This window comes from Theropithecus gelada, chromosome 3 (genome assembly GCF_003255815.1).
Source record: "Theropithecus gelada isolate Dixy chromosome 3, Tgel_1.0, whole genome shotgun sequence".
NCBI lineage: Eukaryota > Metazoa > Chordata > Mammalia > Primates > Cercopithecidae > Theropithecus > Theropithecus gelada.
The window spans coordinates 147,739,364-147,749,817 of NC_037670.1; the positions used below are offsets into that span (position 1 = coordinate 147,739,364).

The following is a 10,454-nucleotide window of genomic DNA, read 5'->3' on the forward strand; positions in this document are numbered from 1 at the left end:
GGTCTAATTTTATTCTGTATATAGATATCCAATTTTCCCCATACCATCTACAGAAAAGACTGCCCTTTCCCCAATGTATGTGATTGACACTTTGGTCAAAAATGAGTTCACTGTAGATGTATAGATTTATTTCCAGGTTCTCTATTCTTTTCCATTGGTCTATGTATCTCTTTTTATGCCAATACCATGCTGTTTTCGTTACTATAGCTCTGTACTATACTTTGAAGTCAGGTAATGTGATTCCTCCAATTTTGTTCTCCTTTTTTTTGAAGATGGCTTTGGCTATTCTGGGTCTTTTGTGGTTCTAGGATTTTTTTTCTATTTCTGTGAAGAATGTCATTGGTATTTTGATAGGGATAGCACTGAATCTATAGATTGCTTTGAGTAGTGTGGATGTTTTACCAATATTGATTCTTCTGATCCACAAACACAGAGTATCTTTCTGGTTTTTTTTTTTCAATTTCTTGCATCAATGTTTTATAGTTTTCATTGTAGAGACCTTTCACTTCTTTGATTAAGTTTATTCCTAAGTACTTTGCTTTATTTGTAGCTATTGTAAATGGGATTTCTTTCTTGAGTTCTTTTTCAGATTGTTCTGTTGGCATATAGAAGTGTCACTGATTTTTTTATGTTGATTTTGCATTCTGAAACATTACTGAGTTTATCAGTTCTAATAGTTTTATGGTGGAATCTTTAGGTTTTTCCAAATATAAGATCATAGTATCTGCAAACAAGGGTAATTTGACTTCTACCTTTCCAACATGGATACTCTTTATTTTCGTTTCTCCTTTTTGACTACTCTAGCTAAGACTTCTAGTACTATGTTCAGTGGAGTGGTGAAAGTGATAATCCTTCTCTTCTTCCAGGTTTTGGAAAAAAAGGCTTTCTGTTTTTCTCCATTCAGTATGACACTAGCTGTAGGTCTGTTATATATGGTTTTTATTTTGTTAAGCTATGTTCCTTCAACACCCATTTTTTTTAGTATTTTTATCGGTAAGGGATGTTGAATTTTATCAAATGCTTTTTAAGCATCAATTGAAATGATCGTATGGGTTTTGTCCTTCATTCTGTTGATATAATGTAGCACTTTGAATGATTTGCATAAGTGATTCATTTTGTATCCCTGGAGTAAATTGTACTTGGTCATGATGAGTGTTATTTTTAATATGTTGTTGAATTTGAATTTTTAATGTTTTGTTGATGATTTTTTGCATCATTGTTCCTCATTAGCTTTCTTCTTTTGGTGTGTCTTTGTCTGGTTTTGATATCAGGTTAATTCTGGCCTCATAGAATGAATTTGGAAGTATTCGCTCCTCTATTTTATAGATCAGTTTAAGTAGGATTGGTATTCGTCCTCTTTAAATGTTTGGTAAAATTCAGCAGGAAGCTACCGGGCCCTGGGCTTTTCTTTGATGGAAGAATTTTTATTACAGTTTCAATCTCATTACTGGTTTTTGGTCTGTTCAGATTTTGAATTTCAGCCCCTTGTAATTATTATCTTAAAATATTTGTTGTCAAATAAAGATTGAATAGATTCAAACTGTACAGCATAATGATTTAATATATGTATACATTGTATAATGATTACGACAGTCAAAGTGCTTACACATTCATCACCACCTATGCTCTACACTAGAGGTCCAGAACTTTTTTATCGTATAACTAATTGTTTATCCCCTTTGATCAACATCTCTCCATTTGCACCTTCCTCTAGCCCCTGCATACTGTTCTACTCTGTGTTTCTAAGCTCAACCCTTTTAGGATTCCACATATAAGTGCAATCATACAGTATTTGTCTTTCTGGGTCTGGCTTATTTCACTTAGCATAATGTCCTCCAGTTTTATCCATGTTGTCACACATGGCAGGATTTCCTTCTATTTATAGCCGAATAATATTCCACTGTATATATGTGTCACAATTTCTTTATGCATCTATCTATTGATGGATACTCAGGTTGTTGCCATATCCTGGCTGTTGTAAATAATGCTAAAATGAACACAGGAGTGCTGATATCACTTCAGGATGCTCATTTTATTTCCTGCCTGTAAGATTGTTGGATCATATAGTAATTCTATTTTTAATTTTAAAGGAGCCTTCATGGTATTTCCCATGTGGCTATACCAATTTACATTCCCCTTTCTAATTTTTGAAGTAGCATCTTTTTAGTATTATTTTATTCTTTCCATTTGTCTCTCCATTCATTCATCCCCTTAAAAACTATATTTCAAACCCCACTTACTTCAGATTTATTCCCTTTTAGTAAAAGAGTACTTAGAGTAAAGGGCAAAAGGAAAGAAAGATAGAAGACCAAGAAAAGAAAACCTTCCACAATAGCACTTTTACCAGAAAATGTGTAGTAGCAACATTTAAATAACTTACCACGCTTTTATTAAGCTTCTTTTATTTCCCAGGTTTTAATTAGTGCTGGGAATATGAAGATTAATAAGATATTATTACTATTCTCAAAAGTTTATTGTATAGTTAAAAGAAACCACAATGTGTGAACAAGATTAAGAAACTGTTTTCGAGACTAATCAAAACCCCTTTAGGGGAGATTTTGGACACAGAAGAGGTAGTGGTCAAATATACTGTGTGAAGAGGAGGGAGGACAGAGATGCTTAGGACAAAAGAGATCATTGAAACAACCTTGGTAACTGGGGAGCTGTTTCCAGGAGAGCATCTGGAGGAAGGACTTTGCAGGCAAGAAGTAGAAACGTCAGATCCCCTGAGATTTTGTGGAATCTTAAAAAAAGGATTTGGAGAGACTAGGTGGGGTGTAAATGGGATACTCTGAAAGAAGTGAAGCATGATGAACTAAAAGGAGTGGGTAAATTCCTTCAATCATCTATTCATTTACAATGTGTAAAGTTCAAATTGAGTATCAGGAACTGTGCTAGGAGTGGGCCTACAAGGATGAACAATACATAATTCTTACCTGTGAGATGCTTACATCCTGGTAGATGAGGCCAAAATCTAAGCAAATAATTTCAGCAATGTGGTAGGTATTAACATAGAGATTTGCAAGACACATGGTTGGAACACAAAGGGAAAAATTACACAACTCTTCCACGGGGATTTAGGGAATTAAGATCGGGGTGAGCTAAGACATGAAGGAGGAATGGGGCATTTTCTGAGAATACAGGAGTGGAGTTAAGGGCAATCCGGGCAAAAGTTATAGCACCAAAGATAAAAGATACATACATGGTCTTCCATGTTGTTTGGTATGCCCGGATCACAGGATCTGCATGGGAGAATGACAGGCAAGAGACTACAAAAGTCAATGAAACCTAAATGACAATGGACCTATAAATGCCAGGTTAAGAATTCTGGATTTTCTTATATAAGCTTTAGGGAGTCCTGAAGGAGTTTAGGAAGAAAAGTGGTATAATCAGGCTTACCGTTCAGAAAGGTTAATCTGGATTTACTAGGAAAGAAAATGCAGCTGACTTTCCTGAATGGATACTGGGTGATTCATGGAACCTGTGGGAGAGTTGAGACTAAGCTCAAGACTGCTTTGAGGAATGACACCCCAAATCATGCTCAGAATTGACTCTGCAGAAAATGGCCATCTGAGATGCTGCTGTCACTGAATGCTACCGTGACTCTTTTGCCAGAACCAAACCTCTTTCCACAACACTAGCCAGCAAAACAATCTACAGGGAATGTCCTTCCTCCATCTATTCACTTCTGAATCCAAGTGGGCCATAAATAAATCTAATTAATAGAGCCAAGGTCTCATGCCTCTGCCATTACTACTGAGCATCTGGAGAAGGTAGATTTCTGATTCTACCTGAGGAAGGTTGGACCCATAGTGTTAGAGATTCTCCAAGCATTGCAAGTAAGGCCCAAAGGTATTGGGCTGCTGTGGCAGAGAGCCACCTCATCTGGCAATAGTATTAATGACAAATTGAAAACAGGCAACTTTGAGAAGAGTTCAAAACATTCTGCAATAGTTCAGGTGATATGTGAACTCTGCTGATAGTGGGAATGGAAAAGAGAAATCAAAACCAAACATGAACTTTTAGGAGGTGAGCTCTATAGAACAGAAAATGGATAAAGGATCTAAGAGATAATACAGCCAAATGGAACCTAACTCGAGAGACAGGAAGAATGCTAATCTTAACTAGAACTAGGAAAAATGAAGGGCAATTATGTTAAAGGATGGTAAAAGTGGAAACAGAGGAATATATATTTTGACATTTAAAAGATTTACTTTCAGTGATCTAGAAATTCACTTTTTGGATATTTTGTTTTTCAACAATGCTGACCAAATGAGATTTTATTTATTTATTTCAGAATTAAATTTTGTTTTACATCCATAGAAATCATGAAAAACATTTACATTTTTCCACATAACAACATAACATTTCAACAGAGTATTTCTGGCTGTAAATAAGATCTTGTTGATTTCTACAACTGAAACAAGTTTTTGTTCCTTAAAGTAAACAAAATGACTAAGTGAATGTTTAAAATTTTTGAGTCTAGATATAAACATATGGATTCATTGTTAACATCCTATACAGTCCATTACTAAATTATTCCCATTATCAATTAGCACTCATGTGTAAAGATTCATTCTTAACATTGTTTTGGTCAGTTGGAATACAGTAGAAAAACTAATACAAGCCAGAAATATTAAGCACACATTTTTGCTACATATAAAACTGCATGGTAATTGTACCACATATACCGGGTTCTGACTAACCTTTATTACCCATAAATTTTTAAAAATCATTTTTACAAGTAATCTGGATATTTTGACTATCTAAAATCAAATTATTGCTATTTTTAATGTTTGCACAAAAAATTAATTAAAAAATCATTTTACTAAGGTGAAAATTTCAAGTAAGTCTATTGGCAGATATAAATAAAGCAAAATTTTGGCCGGGCATGGTGGCTCACACCTATAATCCTAGCACTTTGGGAGGCTGAAGGGGTGGATCACTTGAGGTCAGGAGTTTGGCCAACATGGTGAAACCCCATCTGTACTAAACCAGCCTGGCCAACATGGTGAAACCCCATCTGTCCTTAAAAAAAATACAAAAATTAGCCAGGCTTGGGGGCGGGTGCCTGTAATCCCAGCTACTTGGGAGGCTGAGGCAAGAGAATCGGTTGAACCTGGGAAGTGAAGGCTACAGTGAGCTGAGATTGCGCCACTGCACTTCAGCCTGGGAAACAGAGTGAGAATCTGTCTCAAAAAAAAAAAAAAGGGGAGAGATATAAAGCAAAATCTTAAATGGATTGGATTGCTCATTTTCTATAGCAGTTGGCTTTAAACATATGTACAAAACAAGTAAGCAAATTATGCTATGAGGAGATAAAATTATCTTAGAAATTAGTTTTCAGGATCAGCCTTAAATTTTTCAGAAAATATTAGAATATGATTTAATTATTTTTTCAGTTGCTTACATAAAATAAAATGAAAGAATTATTCCTGTTACGTGGGTTAAAGATTCTAATAACTAAATAGGCCTAAATTTGGACTAAGGCATAGTTATTTGAAATAACTAGTGTGAGTTTTAAGTAATGTCTGGTTTCTTTATGAAGTAAGTATAGATTTTAAATACCTTATGTTTGTGATTCAGAATGTCAAGTCATAGCATGGGTTGACAGTAAATGTCTATGGCAGGGAAGCAACGTTTGGTCTGCTATGAAGGACAATAAAGAAAGAACACGTTTTTTTCTTGAGAGGAGAAAGCAATATTAAATAGAAATGATATCAGGGAAGAGAAAAGCCTTGTCCCAAAATAAAAGGGCCATTAATTGAAGAGAGGAATATTATTCTTTATTGATACTTAGCATTATCCCTATTACTAGGACTAGCGTAATACCACCTTATTCTTATTATATATGATAATCATTACATATATATGAATACATATGTAAAAAGACAGACACTAAGCAATTTTGGAATAAATCCATAGACAAAGTCATAGAATGCGTAAATTGTTTATATCTTAACTGCTCATTTATACCTGAACAAATTTACATTAAGCATATCAGCAATTTTCAAGCGATGTAATGAAAAAGCTGACTGTAGTATTTCATTACTTTGGTGAATTATATTTACAAAAAAAGAAACTAGCTACCTCGCCTATTTTAATATGAGTATATTCTGAGCTATATTATAAGAATACAAGTACATAAGCTTAAAAGATCCTTAATTTTTCATGAGACATAGGATACATTTCCTATAAGGTGTCACTGGTATGTATTTGCAAAACACTTTAACACTGAAAACTTTAGAAGTTTGAAGAGCAGACATTGGAAAAAGTGTATACTCCACTACAATACTGCTGGTGTACTTCTATACAAGGACTCTTAGTGAAGTCAATCAATTGGAAGTAGAATTTTATCAATGAATTGCTTGACATCTAATCATTGAAGTGCCAACACTTCAAGCTTGACATGAAGTGTGCATTATGCTTTCACAGGTTTTAAAGTTTACATTGGCTAGATTTACCAATATAAAACATTAAGAAAAAAATAAGGAAACCAAACATTGGGGTACGAATGAGTCACAATCTCCATGGCACTGTAGAATATAAATATCTCTATTAGTACCACCAATAGGACCCTTTGGAAAGGAAGCCCAAAGTGAAAGCCAGCAGTCACCTGCAGTGACACCTGCCAGTTTCTGCTGTGTGGTAAGAGTAGTACATAAAAATAAAACTCCTCCCTGAGAAAATCCTCCCAAAATAATTCTGTCAGAAAGAATGCCATTCTACATCTCTTGATCTACCAAAGGTTTTACATTTTCTGCTGCCTGTTTAATTCCAGTTTCCTCCTCCTAGGAATCTGGTGAAAGCCCAATAACATCAAACCAAGAAGGCATAGCCATGTTCATGTTTAATGTCATGGGCATAATTGGCACATGTGGGGAGATACATTTGATATGAACTTCTGATACCTGCAAAGTCTCTGCCCATCTGTGCCTGATATTTCCCCATCCATGAAGAAAAATCACCACTGCTGTGGCTTTCAGGGCAGCGGACCCCATGGTGGGCAGCAGAGCAGACATGCATTGCCGCACATCCACCCACTACATGGACTGTGCAAGTGGAGCAGGCGTGGGCCAAGGGCCGGTGAGCTGGAAGTCCAGCCAGCCTCACCCAGGTACTCGCTCAAGCGCCATCATCATGTATTTCAGAAGCCGTTGGCTGTATTCCAGGAATTGAGATGCTCACCCACATGTAAAATATTTGGCTTCTATTCTCTGGAATAGATATGCATTAAGATTTTGCAAATTTAGAATATAGATAGAAATATTTAAGAGTTTGACATTTTTAACATGTCACCAGATGTTACTTTTCCTGGTATTTAGTTCTATCTAGTTAGGGGTTGGCTCTTCAGTGGTTTACTTATTTAAATGCATGGTTTGTGTCCCTATGTAGTGTCTATAGAGAACATTTATCTCTGCATTGTTTTAAGGTGATTGCTGCTACAGTCTATCCAGTCCAAACTGTTCGAAAGTGACAAGAAAGATTAATTGCTATTTGTCCCACATCTACCATGAATCTTTTCCACTTGGGCAAACACTATGTAAATTTCCTGGAAGGGTCACTTGGGGGAGTTTGTGGCTCTGATCTGTCCCCATCAGAAATCTGGCAGCCAGTGAACATGATCCTGGGCAAAGTGGAAGCAGCTTTTGATTGGCAGGTGCAGCTCCCTTCCCACCCCCTGAGCTTTGCCAGCCCCTACCCCTGCCCTTGGCCAAGATACACAGGCAGGGTGAGGCTCTGGAGCAGTGTAAAGGCCTGCCTATATGTTGCCTGCTTCCTGAGTGCTCCCATAGCTTCCTTAGGACCTTTGACAAAGCTCCTTTTCATCAGAAAAATTTAGACAAGAAGGCTTTCTTTTCTTCACATTGGGGCCTAAGGAGCATAAGTGTTCATATCCTCTCACAAGCAGTTTGAGTAAATGAGGTCCCTCCAGCTCTGAACAAAGATCTGTCTTCATAGATTCCTTTCATCTAGACAGTTCTGACTAGCTACTGTTGTATGGCCTGAAAAATCTGCCCTTCATCTTTTGATTCTGTCATTCTTATAAAAACAAACAACAAAGTGCTCCAGACATCTTTGTACTGTCATAAAACCTAGACAAGTGAGTCTAGATTTACCAAAACAATCTTTCCTTAGTTGCATATAAGTAGTGTAATAAACAAAAGTGTTAGTTGTAATATGATGACAAGAGGCTCAGACATGGAGTCACCAGGCGTGGGCTCTAATCTTTGTTCTGCAGATTGATTTTAAGCTGTGTAAACCTGGGCAAGTCAACCAGCATCTTTGAACATTATCTAAAAGACAGGACTATATTTCAGACATTGAGGTATTTGTGAAAATACTGTTTTAACTACCAAGAGATCCACTTACAGATGTGTCACTAGTGCAGCATGTGATCTACTCAGGACTCAGCACAGCCTACAAGTTCCTGGAAAATCTGATCACCCAAGGAAACATTCTCCTTCTTCACCCTCCACCACTTTCCCCTGACTCATTGTGCTTTGAGCACCCACTGGCCATGCATTCCTCATTAAGGTTTTGCAAAACTATTCTCTGCCAGCAACTCTCTGTGTCCCATTTCCACTTCTACTGACCACCTCCTACCCATCCTTCAAGTTTCAGCCTAAATATCAGTTCCTCATATAAAACTTCCTGGCCCACCAGAGTGACTGGGTTCTGATGCAACTAGAACCTATTTCCTGAACTTTTTTATAGAAATACTCAAAATTGTAATGTAAACATTATTGTAATTAATGGTACAATGTCAGTATTTATCATCAGACTATAATTTGTATGAGAGCAGGGTGATTTTTGTATGGTTACGGGGCCTAGATCTTAGGTCCTTGGATAGTACCTGGATATAGAAGGTGGTCAGTAAGTATTTGAGTGAAAGAGTGAAGAACCCACTATATGCCCTCACATTTTCATGTTATTGCATGTGCTGATGCATCTGGTTGGGAGAGCCTTCTCTCCAGTTTGATATTCCTTCATTGAATGAATCAATTCAGGGATTGCATCCCCCAAACATTTATTATAGGTCCTTGGTAAATGCTAAATGCTTTCACAGTGCCTTGTATTTTCCTCTATGACAGAAGCTACACACTAGATGTACCTGGGTGTCATTAACAAATGCTGATGTCCAGACACTGCCCCAGACGAATTAAACCAGAACCTCTGTTCCCAGCATCATTTCTTAAAAGGTCTCCCTGGTGTTTCTAATATGAAACCAAGGTTAACAACCACTGATTACTATACTGTGTCTTTATCATGTATTAAATATATGCATGTCTATGTCTGCTAGGAGGTTCAGCCCTTTGAAAGAAAGAACTTTTCTTATTCATTCTCGTAGCCTGTGGATCTAGCATAGCAGGCATTTTGGTGAGTACAGAAAAAAGGCTTTTTGAATGAGTGGTTAGATGAACATTTGTTATTGAAGTAAGTACTTGTCATCACCAGACCATATTTTCCTCAGATATGAGTGAGAAGGGAATGCCCTAATAAAGACAATGACTTCCACGTATTATACCAACGCATTCTCTATTGAGTGAGAGAAACATATAATGATCTATTATTGACAAAATTAAACATCCTTTTTTCCCTCTTGGATAATACAACAGTATTTCAGTCATAGAGAAAGCTTTCCAAAAGTATTTGGTTGTGAGAGAGTAATTGAATTGAGATCTATTGTGAATTGAAGCCAAACACATGTCAGAGTTTCACAGATCAGGCAGATATATGTTAATAGGACAATCACTGTCTCCTTTTTAGCCCTAAATGTAGAGCAGCTGAATAGGATAGTAACTAGAGGAACACAAGTGAACAAAGTGTAGTTTTTTCAAAAATCAATTTCCAAGAACTGCAATGATTTAATCAGTAGGGACTTCTGGACAAAGTACAAATAAGCTTGTTAACGTGTGGGGCATTCTGCCTGCCTGCAAAAGTTGGAGCTTTCCATAGTTTAGGGTAAAATTCTGTACACTTTGTGAATTCATATCTATGTGAATATATGCTTTTTCCTAGCAATATAGAATATAGCTTTTATCAGCATCTTTAAGAAGTCTAGTTTTCAGAAAGGGTCATTACTAGAGGGAGTTTGGAGTCTCTACTGACCTCTGTGGCAACATTAGCCTGGTGTGGACCAGGAAGCCTGATCAGGTCTTCTGACCCAAACTGAACAGACCTAGACTCTTCAGCCTTGTCCATAATCTCCAGTTCAGTCACACAAAAGTGCCAAAAATTGTCCTAACTTTCTGTGTCTTTATGTGACAGTTTTATCTTTGGTTTCTAATCATTTTAAATTTACCTTATTTAATTTAAAGTTCCCAGAATTTTCATCATCCCAACATTGTCCCTTCTTCTTCTAGTTTAGCATATATTTCTACTTACAGAAACTAGACAACTTATTTAGTTTCCTCTTCAAGCTTCTTTCTTTTGGGTTATGTTCCTAATAT

The 10,454-nt window shown here is 36.6% G+C and overlaps 1 pseudogene; it reads right to left on the reverse strand.

Moving 5' to 3' along the window:
• Positions 1-6,331: 6,331 nt before the first annotated feature.
• On the reverse strand, positions 6,332-7,001 carry LOC112621681 (annotated as a pseudogene).
• Between the last annotated feature and the right edge of the window lie 3,453 nt (positions 7,002-10,454).